The sequence below is a fragment of the Lutra lutra genome, chromosome 1 (genome assembly GCF_902655055.1).
Source record: "Lutra lutra chromosome 1, mLutLut1.2, whole genome shotgun sequence".
NCBI lineage: Eukaryota > Metazoa > Chordata > Mammalia > Carnivora > Mustelidae > Lutra > Lutra lutra.
In genome coordinates this window covers 27,443,036-27,467,380 of record NC_062278.1, presented here as the reverse complement: position 1 = coordinate 27,467,380, position 24,345 = coordinate 27,443,036, and the positions used below count along the sequence as shown (strand labels likewise).

The window sequence follows — 24,345 nt, the reverse complement described above, 5'->3', positions numbered from 1 at the left end:
TTAAAGATTTTATTTATTTATTTGACAGACAGAGATCACATGTAGGCAGAGAGGCAGGCAGAGAAAGAGAGAGAGAGAGACGAGGAAGCTGGCTCTCCACTGAGCAGAGAGCCCGATGCGGGGCTCGATCCCAGGACCCTGAGATCATGACCTGAGCCGAAGGCAGAGGCTTTAACCCACTGAGCCACCCAGGTGCCCCTGTTTTAACAATCTCTTAAGCTGCAGTTCTTTCCAGAACACTAGGCATCTATCATATTAATATTTGTGATATTAATAAACCATCTATTTCAGTATTAAATCAAAATATTATCAATATTAATATTATCAATATAATAGCAATATTAATTATGTCCCACTCTTCAAGGTAATATATATGCAAAAGTGTTAGGGTAGACAGATTGGATCATTAAGCAAGAAAGGACAGATAGAGCTGTGTGACTACCAGGAAATAATGAGGTTCAGAGAAATTAGAAATCCCATCTAGGACAGCGTTTACTGGACCCACTGTTGCTATTTGGGTTGGGATATTGACCAGTGATCCCTGCATTTTAAAGTAGTGACTACAAAATAAAATTGCCATAGCTTACTCACCTCCAGTCCCATCCATGTTGATGCAAATGGTAGGTATTCATCCTTTCTGATGGCTGAGTAATATTCCATTGTACATATGTACCACTTCTTTATCCATTCATCTGTTGACAGACATCTCAGCTCCTTCCACAGTTTGGCTATTGTGGACATTGCTGCTATGAACATCGGGGTGCACAATCCCCTTCTTTTCATTACATCTTTATCTTTGCGGGAGCCAAAGGGGAAGGGCGCAAAAACTGAAGGGGAAGAAATCAGAGAGGGAGACAAACCATCAAAGACTCTGGACTCCAGGAAACAAACTGAAGTTTACAAAAAAGAGGGGGTGGGGGGATGGGGTAACTGTGTGATGGGTATTAAGAAGGGCATGTGATACGATGAGCAGTGGGTGTTATATACAACTAATGAATCATTGAACACTACACCAAAAATTAACGGTGTACTATATGTTGGCTAAATGAACATAATAAGAAAAAAAGAATTAAGAAAAAAAGAATTACCATAGCTTTTGACTTTAGAAATTCACCTCTTTATAAGTCTATACAAATTCCACAAGTAGGGGCGCGTGGATGGCTCAATTGTTAAGTGTCTGCCTTCAGCTCAGGTCATGATCCTGGGGTCCTAGGATCAAGCCCCACTTCTAGAGAGGTCCCTACCTGCCCCTGCTTGTGTTCTGTCCCCCACTGTGTCTCTTTCTGTCAAATAAATAAAATCTTTTTAGAAAAATTCTACAAGTATTACAATGGGAGCTTACTTTTAGAATTCTAAGTGGCATTTAAAGGAATGCATAGACAAAATAATAAACTGAATTTTTTATGAAAGGACTAAAAGCTTTCAAAATGGTTAAATCTATCCAATACTTATTAGTTCAGTTTAACAAAAATTGATCACCCCTGAGGTGTGTCATTGTTGCTGATCACAGAGCTTAAAAAACTTTAATTGCTAGCTTATTTAGTTTAGAAGAAGGAAAAGAATCAGAAAGAAAATGAAATTCCTTTGGAAATCCAAAAATAATACTTTAATAAAGAATTATTAAAGGGATATTTTTTGCCAAGCTTCCTTATACCATTAATATAGTTGTACAGATTTTTGAGGAAATGGAAAATGGTATGTAGTATTTGGGAGCTAGTTTCTACATTTTTGAGCAGAAATTAAGTACACAGAAATTTATTTACACGTCTTCTCGTGGTGTTGAAATACTGTATTACATATATGTATGGAAATTCATGTTATTATATACAAGAGTTTTATCTTTTAATGTCAGTGCCATGTTACACATTTTAACTTTTGTAACAAAAAGAAATGTTATTATATCTTAAAAACCACTTCCATTACTGGATAAGCAGGAGAAAATGCTTTATGAATTCAGAAGTGGACAAGAATAAACTACTCTATACCCTGTGACTCTGCAATTGCACTATTGGGTATTTACCCTAAAGATACAGATGTAGTGAAAAGAAGGGCCATCTGTATCCCAATGTTCATAGCAGCAATGGCCACAATTGCCAAACTGGAAAGAACCAAGATGCCCTTCAACAGATGAATGGATAAAGAAGATATGGTCCATATATACATGGAGTATTACACCTCCGTCAGAAAGGATTAATACCCAACTATTGTATCAACATGGATGGGACTGGAGGAGATCATGCTGAGTGAAATAAGTCAAGCTGAGAGAGTCAATTATCATATGATTTCACTTACTTGTAGAACATAAGGAATAACATGAAGGGCATTAGGAGAAGGAAAGGAAAAGTGAATTGGGGGAAATCGGAGGGGGAGACAAACCATGAGAGACTGTGGACTCTGAGAAACAATCTGAGGGTTTTGGAGGGGAGGGGGGTTGGAGGTTCGGTGAGCCTGGTGGTGGGTATTATGGAGGGCACATATTGCATGGAGCACTGGGTGTGGGGCATAAACAGTGAACCTTAGAACACTGAAAAAATAAAAAAAAATACAGTGCTCTAATTTTTTATTATTGTGGAAATGCACTATAATTGATCAATAATTTTTAAGTGCTCACAATACTTTAGTATGGTTTTTGTCATAGTAAAAGATACCAAAGTAATTAACATAGTAACTCTTCTCAAATGTGTTTGATATAATTATGCCAATATGTCTAAAACACACAAAAGAATTTTGAATAATACAAAGTCATTTTACCAGGAAGTGTTATTCAGGATATAGGAGTTGAGAGGAGATTGGGCCTCTTGATTGTGGTAATAATAAGAGAGTGCCCCTTGGAAATCCCAGGATTATAATGTTGAAGACCATGTTGAGCTTTGTTGGTGAAACAGGTTAACAGCAGAAGGCATTTCGTGTGAGGGGAATCTTATGAACAAGAGAATGCACTTTCTAGTTGATGCAGTCTTTAAGCGGACATTAGGAGAGGCCTTTTAATGAGAAGTATTTGGAAGTATTTGTTGGTAGAATCACAGTAAATAAATTTAGATTAGGATGGTGGACACAGTTTATGTATCGTGTTTACTTCTAGATAGAAAAGCCTTTGTTTGTGTGTGGTTTGACAGGGCATTCCACAGTTGATATTTAAGCAGGGTCATAATATGAGAGTAGTGTTTAAAATGGATGAGTCTAGGGGCGCCTGGGTGGCTCAGTGGGTTAAAGCCTCTGCCTTCAGCTCAGGTCATAATCCCAGGGTCCTGGGATCGAGCCCCGCATTGGGCTCTCTGCTCAGCAGGGAGCCTGCTTCCTCCTTTCTCTCTCTGCCTGCCTTTCTGCCTACTTGTGATCTCTGTCTGTCAAATAAATAAATAAAATCTTAAAAAAAAATACAAAAATACAAAAATAAAATGGATGAGTCTGGAAAGAGTACGCAATATATGGGTGGGAGTTGAAGGGTGGAAAGAAAGACAAGAGGCAACCCGGAGTCAGAAGTTACAGTAATGCAGGTGTGGGATGAGTGATAAGCTTTTAGCTTCAGGTGGTGGCAGTGAGAACTGTGTAAGACAAAGAGGATACCTGAGGCATTCAATTTACTATAGATCTCTATTTTTTTTTAAAGATTTTATTTATTTATTTGTCAGAGAGAGAGAGGGAGAGAGAGCAAGCACAGGCAGACAGAATGGCAGGCAGAGGCAGAGGGAGAAGCAGGCTCCCTGATGAGCAAGGAGCCCGATGTGGGACTCGATCCCAGGACGCTGGGATCATGACCTGAGCCGAAGGCAGCTGCTTAACCAACTGAGCCACCCAGGCGTCCCTATAGATCTCTATTTTGATCTTGTAACTACCCTCGTATGTTTGGTTTGGAGGTGGTTGGTTTAGTTTTGTGAGCAAAATATGGCTTCATTAATGCATTCCTTATCTCTCTCAGTTAAAGGCATTATTAAAAATCCACATCGTCCTATCTATGCAAAGATAGTACTACACAGTATTGCAAATCCACTGAGAGCACGCACTTTGAATTATTTTCCAAGAGTGGCAGTAGAATTTGCTGAACAGGCATATGCTGTATAGAGCCAGTATGTTTGAACAACAGCCAGTACTCTGGAGATTGCTGAAAAGGGTTAGTGACCTGTTTGATGGCTCAGGATGGAAGACTTTCTACGGAATAAAAGCTAGCAGGTACCTAATGGGTACCAACACTTGTGGTATCGTAAATGCCATCTACTAAGCAGCTGAACCAGTCTATCCTGGAAGGTAAGCTGGCTGCCAGAAAGATGGTAAAAAGTTAAACTAACAGAATTTCTTTTTGAGCTAAGAAAGTCCTTTTCACTAATTCCGTAAATCACCAGAATGCATGCTCCAAATTAAACTAAGAGCATATTTGATGAAAACATGAGTTTGAGGCTTATATGACTGTAACGAGTGACAAAAGAATATATTTCCCATTTTAAACTAGTAACTTATACTGCACTTGCCAATTAGAATGCCATTTTAGAGGTCACTTAAAAGATGGAGTTCCGCAAAACAAGCATGAGTTTTCTTTCCACAAAATGGGACAATTTCTTTCCTGCCCATTGGAAGAATAAGGTCCATTTTGTAATTAGAGGATAAACACTACAAATAGTGTTTTGCCGTTGTCATTGCAGCTGTTGTTGTTTTGATTTTACAAGTGGACCGAAGAGCCTTGACCATGTACACTAGTTTTTCTCATGTAGGCTCTAACCTGAAGAAGGAGGTCAATATAAGATGGTTTTGACCTATGGATGTTACATGTATATATATTGTGTCAGCAATGGCCTAGTCAGTTCCATTTGTCTTGCTGCTTCAACAATTTTCTCATATTAATAAATTGACAATTAAGTGATCCAAATAAGCTGTTTGGATTTCTCAAAAGATCATTTATTTTTGAAGATTTTATTTATTTATTGGACAGAGAGAGAGATCACAAGTAAGCAGAGAGGCAGGCAGAGAGAGAGGGAGAAGCAGGCTCCCGGCTGAGCAGAGAGCCCAATGCAGGGCTCGATCCCAGGATCCTGAGATCACGACCTGAGCCAAAGGCAGAGGCTTAACCCACTGAGCCACCCAGGCGCCCCACAAAAGATCATTTTTAAATATGCTTTTTCCCTTGGATATTTGTAGACTTTAATACCAAGTTTCTGTGTATCTATTCATCTATTTTTTGCCATTTGTACTTCCCTAAAAGGATGTTATTTACAGAACAGATATTTAGAGTTTAAATTGTAGCAAATTAATTTAAATTTAAATTTTAATTTAATTTAATTTAATTTAATTTAAAATTAATTTAAAAGCATGAGCATAACTCATGACCTATGTATATTGCTACATATTATTTCTACATTGTTAGTCATGGAAGAATTATAGAGATGTAAGTAAAACATGGTGTGAATTTTATTTACTTACGTCAGTATTTTTTAGAGCTCTTTGAACCCTGTGGTTGCAACTTCTGTTTTGGACGTTGGTGACCCATGTTTGAAAATCTCCAAGAATTTCCTCGGGAAAATGCAAACCTTTTATTTTTAAAGGGAGAGGATAACATTTTGCTTTCTAAGCTGTACTTGTCTGCATTAGAGCTTTGGTAGGGTCCTGACGGGAAGCCTAATTATCCTTGGCCCTAAAATCCCTAAAAAACTTAAGGGGAAAAACAGATTTAAATTACTGTAGTTCACTGTTTGGGGCCCATTCATCTAAATTTTTTTGCAGCTATAGTGAGATACAGTGATAATTAAAATATCAATGTGGAAAAGACAGGACTTCCTTGTTTATGACAAAGAGAAGTTGTAAATAGTTTTGATAGTAACATAAAGACGGCAAAAGGGAAGTTGTGCCAGGATCATGGAGCGGAAAGGCATTGCAAGCTTACGATGATAGCAAAAATAGTAAGTGATGAAAAAAAATGTATGACAATATTTAATAAGTGTTTTGATATTTTTGATGACTACTTCAGAAAATGAACACTATTGAGTAGACAAGTATAAAGCTATTTAAGATATTAAATTAAAATGCAAAGACCAAGAATTGATTGCACCCAGATTGCACCATATTAAAAGGAAAAAAAAATGAAGTAGCTATTTTAGATAAAGCCTTAAAGTAGATCTATTTTTAAAAATCATAACTATCCTGAATTAATACAAGTTAAGTTGGGGTAGATTCAAACCAGGGACTTAAAATTCATACTCTGAAATACATGAGCATGAAGTTTATCTAAAAATTGCTTAGATAAGTAATATATTTCCATGAGAGAAGTTCATATAAATAAAATAAGTCAGTGTGAAAAACTATACTTAAATTAGGCAAGTTGGGACTTCTTGTATTATAATTCAGTTTTCATTTGGAGAATGCCAGAAAAAAGAATCTTATGTGTTTCTTAAGCTCTAAAATGCACAAATATTTCATTGTCTTATCAGCGGAGAACAAAATAGGAAAAAGGAACTTCTGGCATTTTTGCATTTTTGCCTGTGATTAACCACTTAACATGCAGTGTGGACATTGCAACTAGCTTAATCATCATGAAGCAGGCAGTTACGGTTTTTCATTTGTTTATTTCTTAAGATAGATTAATAATATAATTAATAATAAAATTTATTTGTTAATGACAGATGTGTATTTTCAGGACACTATCAGTAATCATTTTTAGTTGGAAAAATGTTTTGCTAGACTTATTTAGGTGTGCTGCTTTTTTTCCCCCAAGAAATTGTATAGTCCATCGTAAAAGAATTTTTCCCATTAGTCGAATATTGTAGGAAGAGAGAAAGCAAAGAAGAGAAATAAAAGACGGGGAATAAGTACGTGAAACAAGGAGGGGAAGATCTTTACAAAAGATTAGGGAACTGCTTCATAAAGGAGACAAATGGGTAGTAGAGATCAAGAGAAATGCCAAAACCATTTTGTTGATATAGTCATAGAATACTGGATATCCACAGGAGAGCTTCTAAGTGCCACTGGACATTCATGAACGTTTGTGTGTGTGTGTGTGAGTGTGTACAGAAAAAGGGGAATGAAGGGAAGGGAGGTATTGGTATATTTTTTTAATTCTGGATCAGTTTCCTATTGGATACAGTTACCACAGTTGTTAAGATTTTTTAAGAAAAGGAAAAGACTTTTGCAAATATGTTTTACTTTTGCAAATATATTTCATACAACACATCCGAGTTTATCCTACATACATTTTGATACAATTTGTCAACCCATAGTCCTCAAGAAGTAGAATCAACAGTTGATAATAACTGTGCATCTGTGGTTGATTAACTCAGTTGGTTGAATCACGGAGCTAATGAGGCAAAAGCCTAGGTTTGATCCCCATGTGGGCTGGTAAGTTTTGCTCTCTTCCTGAGCTACAGACTACAGTTTAGACTCAGTCCAACTATCCCATGGTTGCATGCTACTGACCATAAGGACATTGGACATCCAACAACATGCCTGGAAATATCCCCAACTACACACCGTTATCTGCTTCCTAATGATTTAGCAGTAATATTCATGAAGCATCAATTATGTACTCAGTATTGCTACAAAGAATTCACAGGAAATTTTCTGTGGCCTAAGGACACATAAAGGAATAAGCAATACTAAGAATTATGTAAAGAGAACATATAGAAAAGAGACTAATTCATAACTGCCAATTGGATGTGCTTCAAATTACAAGTGAAGCAAAATTCCACATGTTGATTTTTTTTCTTCAACAGCTAAGTGTCTTAATTTAAAAGATCTGATAAAAAACACACCCTACAGGCTGGCCTCCCTTGAGTTCTGAACCAATCATGAAGTAAGACAAAGAATGGGAAAGAAGAAGCAGACAGAAGGTGAAAATATTTATTGTGGGTAAAGACTACGTTAGAGAATGTAGCTTATCTCTGTAGGTGAATCAGAACTTACTCAGCTATTCAGACTAGAAAAACCAGGTCTCCCCTGTGGGACAGGCTCCATTTTGTTGCCTAATAGCTCTTTTTGTAGGACGGTCATCCCCCAAGAAAATAGGGCAGCGAGGAGGGTTGATTTATGCATGGACAGTTTTTTCTTGCAGACCTGTCAATCAGATTGGGTCACTGGGAAGACTGACTAAAAGGAAAGAGGCTGAATTGTTCTATATGAAGAGAACATCAGGAATGGAAAAGAATTCCTGCCACCCCCAACCTCACCTACACAAAATCTTTTCAATTGAATAAATGACCAGTGTAAGATGAACAAGGGGGAAAATGCCAGAAAGTACAATGTACTATGTACATTGTAGTACACAAATACTCTTAAAATTTTAGAGACTCAGTGTAGCTTATAGTGGGATGGTGCTTCCTCTGGTCTCCCAAATTTCTGAGGGTGGATGGTTCACATCATATCTACCACATTGTGACCATAAACATGGTCATAAAGAAATGCTTGAATAGGAAATATCTGCATACCATGATGAAAAGTCATATGCAAGGCAAATAAAATTTTGGTGAAATAATTCATTTTACTGATTTGTTATCACTAGTAAAAACCACAATGTAATTTTAATCTAATGAAATATCCCCATGAAAATGTATCTTTTCACTGTGTGCCATGTTCACTCTTGAGGATTCGCAATACAACGATGCATTTCAGCCCTTGAGTGTTTGGCTTTATCATAGTGTTTCCCACACTTTTAATAAGGAATGCCTTTGTAGCTGGTGTTTGGTAATTTTAAGATTCAGAAATACTCATCGAAATGAGTATTAGCCAAAATTTTTGTAGTAAAATTTTATACTGTCTAGTTTATTATTGACAAAGAGAGAATTTATTCTCCAATTATGTCTGTTAAAAAAACGCAAAGCATACCGTATATATGGAAAAGAGCATTTTTTTCATGTTGTAGAAATAATAAAAACTGTTTTGTATTTATACTCTGTTGCAATCTATGGAGAAAGATGCTAGGAATATGTTTGTATTACTGCAACTGTTACTTTAAGCATGAGTGACTACACACACACACACACACACACACACACACACACACACACGGTTTTTGTAAAGCTGACTCCACATTTGTTAATTTTTTTCAGAATATTACTTTGGTCAACAAAGACATTCAACTTAAACCTTGACATAAAGCAGCAATTTTTTTGTTTTTTCCTAAGGAGAAAAACCACCTTGGAAACTTAACTTGGCTATATAAGTGAGAATAACTCAGTATTCATTGGTTTGACAAATCTTTCAAGCATCTCTTTTGTGCCCACACTCCTCAAAGCACCTGGGATAGAGCAGTCAACAAAACAGACAAATCTTTCTGCTCTCATGGAATTTACATTCCAATGGGAGAAGCTCATCCCTCCTCTACTTCTCAAACATTTTGAAGTAAATCTCCTTCAAATTTAAATAAATAAAAATATTTGTCATTGTAGGATTAAAAGCCCTTGGATGGGTTTCTAAACCCAGTAAAAACAAAGAGGTAGGATTTGGGTTGGTTGAACATGTTTGTGTACTCTTCTTCAGGGAGGCAAAGGATGATAAGATTATACCAGTACATTTTATGTATTTTAGAACCCGCAGGAACCTCTCCTTGTGAAAACAAGCAATTAAATATTACTCTTAATCCTTCTTATAACTTTTTTCTCTTCTGTTCTCTTCCCTATCTCGAGGAAACTTGTAGTAACCAATGTGTCTTAGCAACTTTTCTTATCTAATTCATCTGCATCGTATGACTGAATATAACTGAATTTTCAGTCATTAAAACAACAGACTAAAGTAATGATGCCAAATTTCATGATTCAAACTCCAACTCCTTTGCTTGTTATAATAACTTTATTTTTAATACACATGACATATTGCCCAAATATGAGTCTTCATGATAACTATCAAGTGCAAACCTATACTTTCTGTCTAAACTCAAGACTTTTTCAACTACCCTGATTTAATATAGATTAAAACAGAAAATACGTTATTCCCCTAGTAAAGAAAAAATTTGGTAATAATCCCAGATTGATGATTCTCCATCACTATTCTAAATTCCAATTACTCTTTAAATATATGCATTGTAGTCTAATAAGATAATTATGTGTTTTCTTATGGAGTTTCTGGATTTCTGACTTGCCTTAAGTGAACCTGTATTATATATTAATGAATATTTTTTAAAATGAAGTATCAGACAACATACTTTAAATAAAATATATTTAATTATGATGAAATGGATGTTTTGTTTGAAAATCTCTGCGAATCCTACCTGTTATTGTGGTTCACAAGAAAGTTTAATCTGAATTTATATATAAATATTGGTTAGATTTAGGTTTCAATCTCGAGTTTCCATTTAAGAATGATACATGGAGTATTGTAAAAATCTAAGATTCACAGACATTAAAATTAGTTCAATCTCTTTAATAATACATGTGATCCTATTATTCTTATAATTTGATCTTTGGAAAAGTTGTTAACAAAAATGTTTTAACTATATTTAAAAGGAATAAAATTTAATTGCAAAGATTCAAGATTATGTAGGAAAATCTGAAAGAAAAATGCTTTTTACAGAAGTAGTCCTTTTTTTATGAAAAAAATCACCAAGTACAACTTTTAATATGTTTATTTATTATGTTGATAAAACCAGATGACAGTAGAATTCAACTTGGATTCTTAACTGAATGCTTTTTCAGCAGTTATCTCAAAACAGAACTCTGAACATTCCTCACATTCCTCACGTTCTTCTCTGCAGAAGGAAAACAGTCCAGAGAATCAGAATTCACCAAATTCAAAATTATTTACTCTTACTTTTTAGAAAAAAAAAATATTTATTTATTTGAGAGAGAGAGAGAGGAAACATGAGTAGGGGGGTGGGAGGCAGATGGAAAGAATCTCAAACAGACTCCCCCACCCCTGAGTGCAGAGCCCCACATGGGGTTCAATCTCAGGACTCTGAGATCATGACCTGAGCTGAAACCAAGAATCCAACACTTAATAGACTAAGCCACCCAGGTGTCCCCTTTTACGTATTTTCAGTGAATTTTATCCTTCCTCCTCCAAAAAAAAAAAAAGGCAAAAACAACCCAACATCTAGTTGTCTAAACAATACTAAGAAATATTTAATACAATTATGAAGAAGAAACAGTAGTCTGTGTCTGTGCCTCCACCTAGTACCATTACCCGATAGGTGGTAAGGGTAAGAGGGGAGGAAAGAGAAGGAGAGACAGAGAGAGAGAGAGAGCGCGAAACAGAAAGGGAAAATTCAGCGACCTAAAAGACTTATTAAAACAAAACAAAACAAAACAAAACAAAAACAAAAAAACAGCATGCCCAGTGAAAGAAAATTAGCCCTTTGCTAAGAATCAGATGCCCCGGGTTGCTGGGTTTTCTATTCCAGATATATTACTTTAAGCAGGTATGTTAATTGCTTTGACCTTCAGTTCACTGATTTGTAGATGAGAATAATAGCACTTGCTCTGCTTAATTTTTAAAGATGTGATAATTATCAAATGGTAGCTGTAAAATATAGCTTCATATAAATGTACAATCATGGTTGTACCATTGATGTTCATAAGAAATGTTGCTGGGAAATACTGCTAGATAGATTTTTGTTATTTTTTTTTTTTTAGTTGGGCATAAAGTTCTGAGGCTTAAAAAATGATATATTAGCTAACTATTTAATGTTTACTATGTACTAGACTTGTTCTAACCCTTTTAATTTAATAAATTCATTCTTTTATTAACCGAATAGGGTAATTATTTTTATTATTGTTGCAAAGGAGAGAAAAGTCAGCATGCACTGATTAAATGACTTACTCAGGGTCACAATGCAAAAAGGGCATCAGAATATCTGGTCAACCCTGTGTCAGCAGGGCAGTCTCTTCTATAGGATCCTTCCGCACAGTTTTCCTGCCTCTGTTGAAACCTAACTAAGTAAATGAGAGGGACATGTGGGTGTGCTCATGGTGGTGAGACTTCCTTCTGCAGTGAGTCCTCAGTCTTTAAAAAGCACTTTCTTGGGGTGCCTGGGTGGTGCCATCAGTTGAGCTTCCAATTCTTGATTCCCACTCGGGTCGTGATCTCAGGGCTGTGAGAGTGACCTTCACGTCGGGCTCCACAGTAAGCGTGGAGTCTGCTTGAGTTTTTTTCCTCTCTCTCCTTCTGCCCCTCCGGCTCATGCTGTCTCTCTCTCTCTCTCAAAGAAATCTTAAAAGTTAAAAAAAACAAAATAAAAAGCACTTCCTTGACCTAAGTTGGTATTTAGTTCCCTATTACTAACAAGCATGGATACCTACAATTGTAGAAAGAAAAATACTTCCACAGTTTACTACCCCTATTGAAGAAAAGAATTTTACTATGATTTGGACAAACGATAGTGAAGGGAGTAGGAAGGGTCAAGTATGAAATCAGTTTTTAAATATAGTGATAGGAGTGTATAAATGTATTCTTAGATGCTTATTATGTATATGGGGAAAAGAGTTTTGTAGTAATCTAAGCAATAAACCTTTTGAAATAAAACATATTGACCATGCTTGATCAACATATGTAGGAAACTTTTGTATATACACATGCACATGTTAACATTTCAGAAGCTTAAGCTGAATAGTTAAGTAGATCTATTCTCCACACCCTGGAAATTTTTCTTTCAGGAACTACCATTATCAAAACCAAATATGTGCAGTTAAGTATACTGAGCATTGATGCATTGTTTGTGAAGTGAATAAAGCAAGTGAAATTAAATAGTCAAATCTGACCCCAATTCTGACTATACTGTGAGGTTTTTCTAAAATAGATTCTATTTTAAGTTGTTAGATTATTTTAACCAAAGTATGTATTTAACATATGTAAATACTACTTTTAAGTTTTGCCGATCTAGTTTCTTCTCTTTCTATGTTAAAATGAAAAAAACAAATAATAAGATGTTCCTTTTCTTTAAAATTGAAAGCGTCATAAGGAATACTTTTAATCATTTAGCTATAAGTAAATAACACTACACATACATACATATTCTTCTCTTTTCATATCATTTTATGTTTGTTTTTTTTTAAGTTTTTTTTTTTAAGATTTTATTTATTTATTTGACAGAGAGAGATCACAAGTAGACAGAGAGGCAAGCAGAGAGAGAGAGGAGGAAGCAGCCTCCCTGCTGAGCAGAGAGCCCGATGCGGGACTCGATCCCAGGACCCTGAGATCATGGCCTGAGCCGAAGGCAGCGGCTTAACCCACTGAGCCACCTAGGCGCCCTCATTTTATGTTTTTAAATAATAAGAAAACATACATTTGAACAAACAATGCATGGAGTTTGTTAGAAATCAACTTCAAAATTATTTTGAAAATAGTCAAGGGTTGCAGGTCTACCTTGTGTCACACTTGAACTATTTAATCAAACAAAACATGCAATAATAATTTTATTCATGTACATGCATCACATCTGAACTTTATCTTTTTCTTTTCTACCTTTGGCCTGAAATTTGGTATGTGATTGGCTAGAGCAGATACTACACCAGACACTTACTTCTTTTGATGCCTTCTAGATAACATCACACTGTCAGACAAAGTTTGCAGCACATATCCCATCAAGTGCATGATTTTTTGTAATACTGAAAGCACAGAGTGAATTTTGAAATATGTCACAGAATTCCTCTTACTTTACAGATTTTAACTTTACCATCAGTGTGTACATCCACATAAAGCTTGTCTAAGTTTTGTTTTCACCCCTTCCCCCTCAACATTCTCTTTACACTTATACTCAATCACATCCCACTTTTAAAGGTACCCATGTCTTAACTGTCATAACTTGCTTGAAGGTAAACTTCCGTCCTTGTGTTAAAGAACTTTGTAAGACACTTGGGGGGCTCAGTCAGTTGAGCATCAGACTCTTTTTTTTTTTTAAAGATTTTATTTATTTATTTGACAGAGAGAGATCACAAGCAGGCAGAGAGGCAGGCAGAGAGAGAGAAGGAAGCAGGCTCCCTGCTGATCAGAGAGCCCGATGCGGGGCTTGATCCCAGGACCCTGAGATCATGACCTGAGCCGAAGGCAGCAGCTTAACCCACTGAGCCACCCAGGCGCCCCAAGCATCAGACTCTTGATTTCCACTCACGTCATGATCTCAGGATGCTGGGATCAAGCAGGGCATCTGCTTCAGAATTCTCTCTCTTCCTCTCCCCCCACCACTCTCTCCCTCTGTCTCTTAAATAAATAAATAAATAAATAAATCTTTAAAAAGAAGAACTTTTTGGCATGTTTTATCATTTCTGCAAGATTTTAAGCTTCCTGAAGATATGGGCCTATTTCTTGCATAGCACCTTACATATATGCAATATTCATTATTTATTAACTATTAAAGGAATGACGGCAACCTTGACACTGTTATAACATTCTGTTTATTTTTTTCTGAGCCACAGCGGAATAAATCCAGTAAATAAGGAGTTGGCATAGACCCTGACAGATAGGAAAAGATTTACATCCTGACAACCTGACAAAGAAAGAAAAATAAATGAAGTTGTTGAAACCCAAATTATGAAATATGTATGATACAATATGTAATACAATATAAATATATAAAAACCACATAGCTTATAGACAAATAACCAAAGTCTATGTTCGAAAACTTGTGTTGACCTTATGCTATGCACACAATAGGCTACATAGACACTTGATGCTATGGCAAGTTAAGGAAGCACATTCTTTTTTTTTTTTTTTTAAATAGATTTTTTAAAGAGCAGTTTTCTGTTCAGAGTAACATGGAGAGGAAGATATGGAGATTTGCCAAAAACCACCTGCCCACTAACATATGCATGGCCTCCCTCATTACCAACATCCCCCAGCAGAGCTGTGCATTTGTTACAGTTGATGAACCAAATTGATACGTCATTATCCCCCAAAGTCCATGAAGTTTACATCAGGATTCACTCTTGCTGTTGTACTTTCTCTGGGTTTGGACACATATATAAGGACATCTATCACCATTATATTATACAGAGTAGCTTCGCCGTGCTGTGTGCTCATCATCACATCCTTCCTTCTAACCTGCTGCTGTAAACATATGTGTGTAGGGTTTTGTGTGGATGTATGTTTTTAACTCCTTTGAGTGAATACCAATGAGCACAAGAGCATGTTTAATTGTAAGAAAAAATGTCTTCCAAAGTGGTGCTACCATTTTGCGTTCCCCCCAGCAGTGAATGAGCATTCCTGTTGCTCCACATCCTTGACAGCACTTGGTGGTGTCAGTGTTTCAAATTTTGGCCCTTCTAATAAGTGTGTAAGTTGTGTCTCAGTGTTGTTTTAATTTGCTTTTCTCTGGTAACTTATGATGCAGAACATCTTTTCATATGCTTATATACACCATCTCTACATCTTCTTTGATAAGGTTTCTGTTAAGGTCTTTCGCCCATTATTTAATTAGGTTGGTTGTTTTCTTATTGTTGAATTTTAAAGTTCTTTATATATATTGGATAACATACACACACACGCACACACACACATACCTGTCAGATAGGTCTTTTGCAAATATTTTCTCCCAGTAAGTGGCTTGTCTTTCCATTCTCTTGAGGCACCCTCTTCTTCATGAAAAACTATCGTTGCTCCAGTATAGAACTGGGACACTATGTTTAACTGAAGTTCAATAACCAATTCATATTAATGATACCTAGAAAACTAAATCTACCTATAAAACAAAAATTGTAACAATATGTTCTATTTGGTAAGTCAAAATATGCAATGATATATATATATATACATATATATATCTATATATTTGTGTTTTGTTAATGGAATAAAGTTTCAATTCTGAAAATAATATGTGGAATATTCCCTTCTCTGATAATGTCATATAAAATCCATAGTTCTCTAAGATCTTTCTTATAGCCAAAGAAGTAGGGAACAATAGAAAAAAGAACTGATTAAAGTGTGTTCAATTCATGTACAAATCACTTCCACTCTATTTTTTTTAGTTATACATAGTGTTTTGGGAAATAAAAAAGCTCTTTATTCATGAAGGTAATATGAATAAAATTATCTTTGCTTTACTCACAAAATGAAGATTGTTGATAAACAAAAACAACAACAACAAAAAAACAATGTTGTCACTCACATTAACGTCATAATAGAAAAAAGATTGCTTGCAAAATATGAACAGTAAGTTCCTTCTGGAGCCCCTGACATGGTTCCAAATGTAAGCATCCCATGGAATTTTCATTCGGTTCTCCTGGAGAGATGTAAAGACTGATTGTAGTCAGACCACCAATATGGGAATAATCTGGAGAATTCCCATTATGGATCTGGAGTAAATTTGACACAATTGACTACAGATGGCAGCATATGAATAATCCATGTTTTGCTAATTTTGCCCACTCTTGGTTCAGCCACACCCCTTTTAAGGAGAATCTGTCATCACACATACAGAAGATATCCAGCCCTGAAGAATGGCACTACACCAGCACAACTACAAGTTAGTGGGAAGGTGGAGGGCAATTTTATCTGAAATCAAAATTATTTTAAAGTATCATTAATAGGCAGTACATATGTGAGGGTAAAATCAGGTTATATGTAACTTCTAAAGTAGAATGTGCTGTCTGTAATTGAGAACAAACACTTGGAAAATGGTCTAGAGAGATGTGGTGAACAGAAAACTGAGGTGGAGACACTTTTGTACATTGTAGAATGAAGCACCTCTACCCTCCTGGGATGACATTAATTAATAATTACTCTGTTTTTGATTCACCAAGCATCCTTACATTATGCTGGGCATACTCACCTCACTGCGGAGAAGCAGTCCTGTCAAATAATCCAGTGGCCAAAAGGGAATAATGAAGTCATGCCCTTCCCTACTGTACTGCCAATATTGCCTTAGATCTGGGACTTGGTCTTAACTGGACACCATTGGCTTACGCTCTGCTTGTTTCCAAAAGCTTTACCCCTTACTTCTGGAGATGCAGTTGGTGAAGTTATATGAATATTTAATATCAAGTCAAGGAAACCCTCATGGTACCCCCCCTTAAGTAGAAATGAATGCCATGGCTTTATGACTTTGTTGCTTAACTCTAATAAAAACTCCCATTTTGCTAAGCAGAAGTTCTTATAGCTCTTCCTTCCCATGAAAGCTAAAATTAGTTGATATATAAGGCATAGCTATTAAGTGTTCAAGAAAGATGCTTGACTTACAAGACTGCTTCGTATGTGAGCCTCACTTATATGTAAGTCCAGAAGTAAAGTATCATACATACTTAAGATAAATGCTCTTCTTCTTTAAAAAAAAAAAATATATATATATATATATATATATATATATATATATATATATATATATTTATTTATTTTGTTGGGTGAGAGAGAGAGCAAGCTCTAGTGGGAGAGGGAGAGGAAGAGAGAGAATCCTAAGCAGACTCTGAGATGAGTGTAGAGCCTGATGCAGGGCTGCATCTCAGGACAACAAGATCATGACCTGAACCGAAATCAAGAGGCAGAACTGAGGGACTCAGGCACCCCTAAGATAAATGCTCTTCTTAAACAAAGATTAATAACATAGCCAATAGTTTTACCAGTCTGTAACTTTTTTTAAGGTTGTATTTATTTATTTGAGAGAGCATGTGAGAGAGAGAGAGAGAGAGAGAGAGAGAGCGAGCACAGACATGGGATAGAAGCAGACTGCCTGTGGAGCAGGAAGCCCAATGCTGGACTGGATCCCAGGACCCTGGGATCATGACCTGAGCTGAAGGCAGATGCTTAACCAACTGAGCCACCAGGTGCCCCAGTCTGTAACATTTTAACTTCCCAAATTTACTAATTTAAACTTGATGTTATTTACCTTTTCAATCTCTTAATATATTACTAGAACCTATTAAAAGATCCAAGAAAGTAGAGCATTTATAACGTACATTTTGAATTTTATTTTTTTTTAATCTTGTATTTATCTTGGGCCCTCCCTTTGGGAGACAATCTTGGCACCCTAAATTATAAATTAGCCAAAGCCTAAAAGAATCTGTTAATTACTTGTGGGCCAAATTTCTAGGTCTGAAGAGGCCAGATATCCAAAAGCAGCAAAAAAGGCATTTAAAATTACTTAGGTAGTATGCAGTATGAAAATTGCATGTTACTCAAATTCTCTATTTTGGAAAAATAAAAATTGAAATATATAATTCCATAGTTACTACAAAAGTAATGGTTAAAACCCTAAACCACTTAAAATACCAGTATTACTACACACTTAAAAACTGCATTCTTCTCCCCAGCGCATGATGGGTAGCGTTGTACCAGCAAAGATAACTAGACATGTATTACCTTCTTCATGCTCATAAATGTTGGATTAGAGAAGCTAATCTTAGAGTTATCAACTGAACCACATAAATTGCTTAGCACCAGACTTATAATTTGAGAATGCTCAATAAATACTAATACTTCTCTATTCATATCTATCTATTAAAGGGTTTTTTTTAAGATTTTATTTATTTATTTGACAGACAGAGATCACAAGTAGGCAGAGAGGCAGGCAGAGAGAGAGAGAGGGGAGAAGCAGGCTTCCCGCTGAGCAGAGAGCCCGATGTGGGGCTCCATCCCAGGACCCCGAGACCATGACCCGAGCTGAAGGCAGAGGCTTTAACCCATTGAGCCACCCAGGCACCCTCATTAAAGGGTTTTAACATGATTTTTAAGTATACATATTAACTCATATCAGTATGGTAAAACCTCATCTTACTTTATGGTCAGTATTTTAAGGAATTATATTTATTTAAAGCCTCTCATTCCAATTGAAATGTTTTCATCAGCTCCTATTTGATTAAAAAAAGATAATGAATGGTCCTGAGTTCTTAATGTGCCTTGATTTTTAGTTATTGTAAGGGTAAAAATAATAATCAATTTAAATTTCTTTAGTAATCATTTGAAGTTATTTAATTCCAAAAAAGGTTTTGTTCTTTGTTTATTCATTCTAATTCTCTAAAGAAATTCTAGGCAATATTATCTGAGGACTCCATTTATATGATTTAATGACTACATTCTATCGTGTCTCTAAGAACAATTTGTGGAAAAATCTTATTTTTTATGAAAATAATAATTCTATTAGAAGCCTACCCCTTCACCCACATGGCCTCAATGAAGTATTTTGACTACAAGAATATACAAGTTATTGTATATTATCCTTACTCCCATCTAGGTTTTGCTTTTAAATTTCACTTTTTGCTTGATGTGGTTTTATTTTCTTCAGACTTAAGCTTTATTTTGTGAAAACATAAACTGAGGCATATGAAAAAATTTTAATCATTTATTTGGGCAAAAATTGTTTCAAACCAGGAAGGACCAAACCAAAAGTGGTTAGAAACTCTCAAAAGTGCTCCGCCAATAGGAACTAGGGGAAAGACTTTTATAGAGAAGACACTGAAATAAAGCAAGAAATTATTTGATTGGCTATTGCTTAAGTAGTTGCTGTATTTGGAAAAACCTAGTTGTTGGCTTATAATTGGTCATCCTTGGGTAACTTGAAGCATTACACACTTAGGATTGGGATTGCTTATGAAGGCTACTAAGACATTAAGCCACCTCAGTTTAATGGCTTCCTTGTTTAACTAATTTAACAATTTCAATCTGTTTTTTTATTGTCATGAGCTCCTTTCCTTTTCTGCTTTTTAATGCCATCTCTCCTTACCACCCCACTACCCAACCACCACTGTGCAAGTGACACCTGCAACCACAGCATACCAGTTTTTTTTTCTCCACTCTTATTGAGAAACAATTGGCATACTTCAGCTCTTGAAGCCAAAGGCATCTAGCATGATAGTTTGATTTACATATATTATAAAATGGTTGCCACAATTGGTTCCGCTAATATTTATCTTCTCATAGAGGTGCAATAAAAAGAAAAGAAAGAGTAGGGATTTGGGGTTGGTCCTTGTGATGAGAACCCTAAGGGGTTTCCTCTGAACAACTTCCTATCCATGCTACAGCACCCACCCTGTTTCTGTCCTTTTTTTTTTTTTTTTCAACTTTCCAACTTCTGGTTCAAATAAGTTTGAGTCTTTCAAGTAGTTTGCTCATGCAATTTCCTCTTTTAAAGATTCTCAGAGCATGTATCACTAAAGAGGCACAGTAAAAGGCAGCATTATTTCTCACTAAAATTATGAAGAAATTTAAACAAAAGGTGATGTTTATTCAATTTCCTACTTTGTCCCATGCTCCACATTTTAACAATAAAACTTGTGTTTATATCCCTTGATATGGTGAGCAAGGAAAACATAGATGGAAAGATGGTGATGGGGGAATTCCTAAATGGGAGCAGTTAGCAGCTTCTGAAATGTAGAAGACATTCAAGTAAAGAAAAAAGAAATGAAACTGACTCATGAGACAATAGATGAGTCCAAAAAAGTAATTTGGCTGGGAGGTCAGCGAACTGTAGCCCCTGGGCTAAATCCAGGACCTGTTTTTGTAGTTTACTTGCTAAGAATGATTTTTTATATTTATATATGTTTGGAAAAGCAAGCAAAATTATTTATATGTAAAAATTGATGAATTACAATTTTGTTGTCCAGAAATAAAGTATACTGGAACCCTACCTTTTCCCTTCATTTCATGCATTGTTGGTGACTCCTTTCATGCTTAATAGCAGAGTCAAGCAGTTGCAATAAAGAGCTTATGACACACAGCACCTAAAACATTTCTTATCTAGCCCTCTACAGAAAAGCCTGCTGACCCCTAGTTTAGAACATTTCCCCAAGCTAATTTTTCCTAGCTGATCAAATCAGTGTGCATTGACTGACACTCTGGGATTTCAAGTTTAAATAAACCAATAATCAGCTGGTACATTCAGATTTTTCCAGGAGTGTTTTCTTGACAATCACACAAGACCAGTGCTCACAGTCAGTACAAGTAGATGCCTTGGTGTATTTGTTCCTTTAAAAGAAAAAAAAGTTAAACTGTTTATTTTGTTATTTTGAGATAACTCACATTTTATGTTGTAAGACATTAAACAGAGAGATACCATGTATTATTTACTGGGTTTTCTCCAGTGGTAACATCTTGAAAACTGTAGTACAGTATCACAACTTAGATACTGACATGAATACACTCAACATCCAAGATATTTTCATCACCATGAGGATTCCTCATGCTGCCCTTCTACTGTCACATCCCTTCCATCCTACTCCCACCCCTGCCCTAACAACCCTTACACACTAATCTGTTTTTCATTTCTATGATTTTATTATTCAAGAATTTGGAAATTAGTAATATAGAATGTAACCTTTGGGGTTGCAACGTAATCTGGGGTCACTCAGCATAATTCTCTTGAAATCATGCAGGTTGCTGAGCGTATCAACACTTTGTTCTTCTTTTTTGCTGAGTAGTATCACATCCTATGGATGTACCATAGTTTGTTTGTGACTACTCATCAGTTGAAGGACATCTGGGCTGTTTCCAGTTTGGAGCTATTAGGAAAAAAGTTGCTGTAAATATTCATGTTCAGGTTTTTGCATGAATATAAATTTTCATTTCTTTGGGATACATGCCCAAGAGCCAAATTGCTGGGTTGTATAGTAAGCATATGTTTAGTTTTCTTCTTTTTTCTTTTTCTTTTTTCTGGGGGCTGGGAGGAGGTTTGGGGGAGAGAGTAGGTGAGGAGGAGAAGATGAGAGAGGGCAAGAATCTTAAGCAGGCCCCACATCCAGCATGGAGCCTGACACAGGGCTCAGTCTCACCACCCTGAGACCATGACCTGAGCCAAAATCAGGAGTCAGAAACTTAACCAACTGAACCACCCAGGCATATGCTTAGTTTTTAAAAAAAAATGACAGATTGTTTTCCAGAGTTGCTGTACCATATTACATTCTCATCATCAGTAACATGAGTGATCCAATATCCTCACCAATGTTTGGGGTTGTCACTATTTTGCTTTGTTTCATTTTAGCTCTTCTAATAATGGTGTAGTGCTATCACATGGTTTTAATCCACATTTTTCTAATGGCTAATGATGTTCAGCATCTTTTAATGTGTTTACTTGCCATCTGTATATCCTCTTGGATGAAATGTCTCTTCTTATCACTTGCCCATTTTCCATTTGGATTATTTGATTTTTTTTTTTTTTACTGTTGAGTTGTGAGAGTTCTTTATATTGTTTAGATACTTGTCCTTTGTCAGATATGTGGTTCGAAAATATTTTTTCCAATCTGCAACTTATCTTTTCACCCTTTTAATGGACTTTTTTATGGAGCAAAAGTTTTTAATTTTGACAAAGACAATTTATCAGTTTTTATGGATTGTGATTTTTGTGTCAATTGTAGGAACATTTGACCTAGCCCTAGATCCCAAAGATTCTCTTTGAGGTTATTACCTCAAAGTTTTGTACTTTTGCATTTACATGTAAGTCTGTAATCCACTCTGAGTTCATTTTTGTATAGGATGTATGAATTTTGTATAGATATAAGTCAAATTTCTTTTTGTGCCTGTGGATGATCAGTCACTCCAGTACCATTTGTTGAAAAGACTACATTTCCTCTATTGAATTGGTTTTGCATCTTTGTCAAAAATCAACTGGTCATATTTGTGTGGGTCTATTTCTAGCTTCCCTGTTCTGTTTCATTGATCGACATGCTTATTTCACTGAAATACCTAAGTCTTGGTTACAATCAAATGGTAATCTATTGTTATGTTTATTATTAATAACACGCTATTACATAGATATATAATATTAAACCCAATATTAGTATATTAAATAATATATTATTACATAATACATCTTGAAATTAGACAATTCCTCCCAATATATTTTTCTGAAATTGTTTTAGCTATTCTAGTTCCTTCCTTTTCATTTCAATATAAAGTTTAAAAATAGTTTTATGTATCTTTACCAAAAATTTTCCTTTATATCCATTTGAGAAGAATTCACATCTTTACTATGACATCTTTACTATGTTGAGACTTGCAATCCATGAACATGGTATGTCTTTCCAAATCTCTTAGGTTTCTTTCATCAGCATTTTATAGTTTTCAGCATACAAGCTCTATACATTTTTTAGACCTATACCTACATGTTTAAATTTTGAATTATTTTAAATTAATGTTGTATTTATGTTTCTATGTTTTTTTTTCCTTTTTCTTTTCACCTTATTACACCAGCTAGAATAAAACTCAAAGCATTAAATTGAATAGATGGTAAAAGTGAATGTCCTTGACTTATTGCTGATCTTATGGGGACAGCATTTAGTTTTTTACCATTAAGTAGAATGCTGACTATAGCATTTTCTTTTTTTTTTTTTAAATAGAAGATCTTTGTCAAATTGAGATGTTTCCCTCTATTCCTAGTTGTCAGAGTTTTCAATCATGAATGGGTGCTGAATTTTTCTTCATCTATCAATATCATCATATGATAATTCTTTATCCTATTTATGGTGGATTATATTGATTGATTTTCAAAATATTGAACTAGACTTTCATCCTTGGAATAGCCTTCAACTGATCATGGTATATAATTTTTTTTATATATTGCTGAATGCTATTTATGGGGTACAGTATTAAAGATTTTAAATCAGTGTTTGTGAGGGATATTGGTCTATGTGTTTCTCTTTTTCTGCTGTTTGTGTTCAGTATCAGGATAATATTCATCTCATAAATAAATTGGAAATTGTCCCCTCTAGTATTTTCTAAAAAAAATAAAAAAAAAATTGTGTAGAATATGTGTGTGCTAAGTCTTCTTTAAATATTTGTTGGAATTATCCAACAAAACCATCTAGGCTTGGAGTTTTCTTTTTAAGAGAGTTTTTAAATTACAAATTCAATTTCCTTAATAGATACATGGTTATGCAAATAATCTAATTCATATTCGGTGAGTTGGGGTAATTTGTATTATTGAAGAATTGGTCCACTCCATCTAAATTATCTAAGTTCTGTGTTTAGGGCTTGTAGTTTTCCATTATTGTCTTTAGATGTCTGTAGTGATATGCCTGTTTCATTCCTGATGGGCAATTTGTGTCTTTTCCCTTTTTTATTTGTCAGTCATGTTGGAAGCTTGGCAAGAAGTTATCTATCTTTTCAAAGAACAAACTCATGGCTTCATTGATTTTCTCTACTGTTTTACTGTTTTTCAATTTCATTTATTTGTGCTATTATTATTATTTTGTTATTATTATTATTTTGCTTCAGGTTGATTTTACACTTCTTTTTCTTGATTCTTGAGATTGGAATATGGATTATTGTTTTGAGACTTTTCTCTTTTCTGATGTATTCAATTAGTACTATCAATTTCCCTCTGAGTACTGCTATAGCTGTGTCCCATAAATTTTGCTATGTTCTATTTTCATTTTAATTTTCTTCAGTGCATTTTTCTTTGATTTCCTCTTTGATTTATGGCTATTTAGAAGTGTGTTAATTAGCTTCCAAGTGTTTAGAGATTTTCCTTTTATATTTCTATTATTGGTTTCTGGTTTGATTCCATTTTGGTCAGAAAAC

The 24,345-nt window shown here is 35.2% G+C and overlaps 1 long non-coding RNA gene across 1 annotated transcript in view; it reads left to right on the top strand.

The window, feature by feature from the left end:
* Positions 1 to 24,345, top strand: part of LOC125095448 (uncharacterized) — a 157,363-nt gene that overhangs the window by 77,224 nt on the left and 55,794 nt on the right. The gene's annotated exons all lie outside the window — the stretch shown is intronic.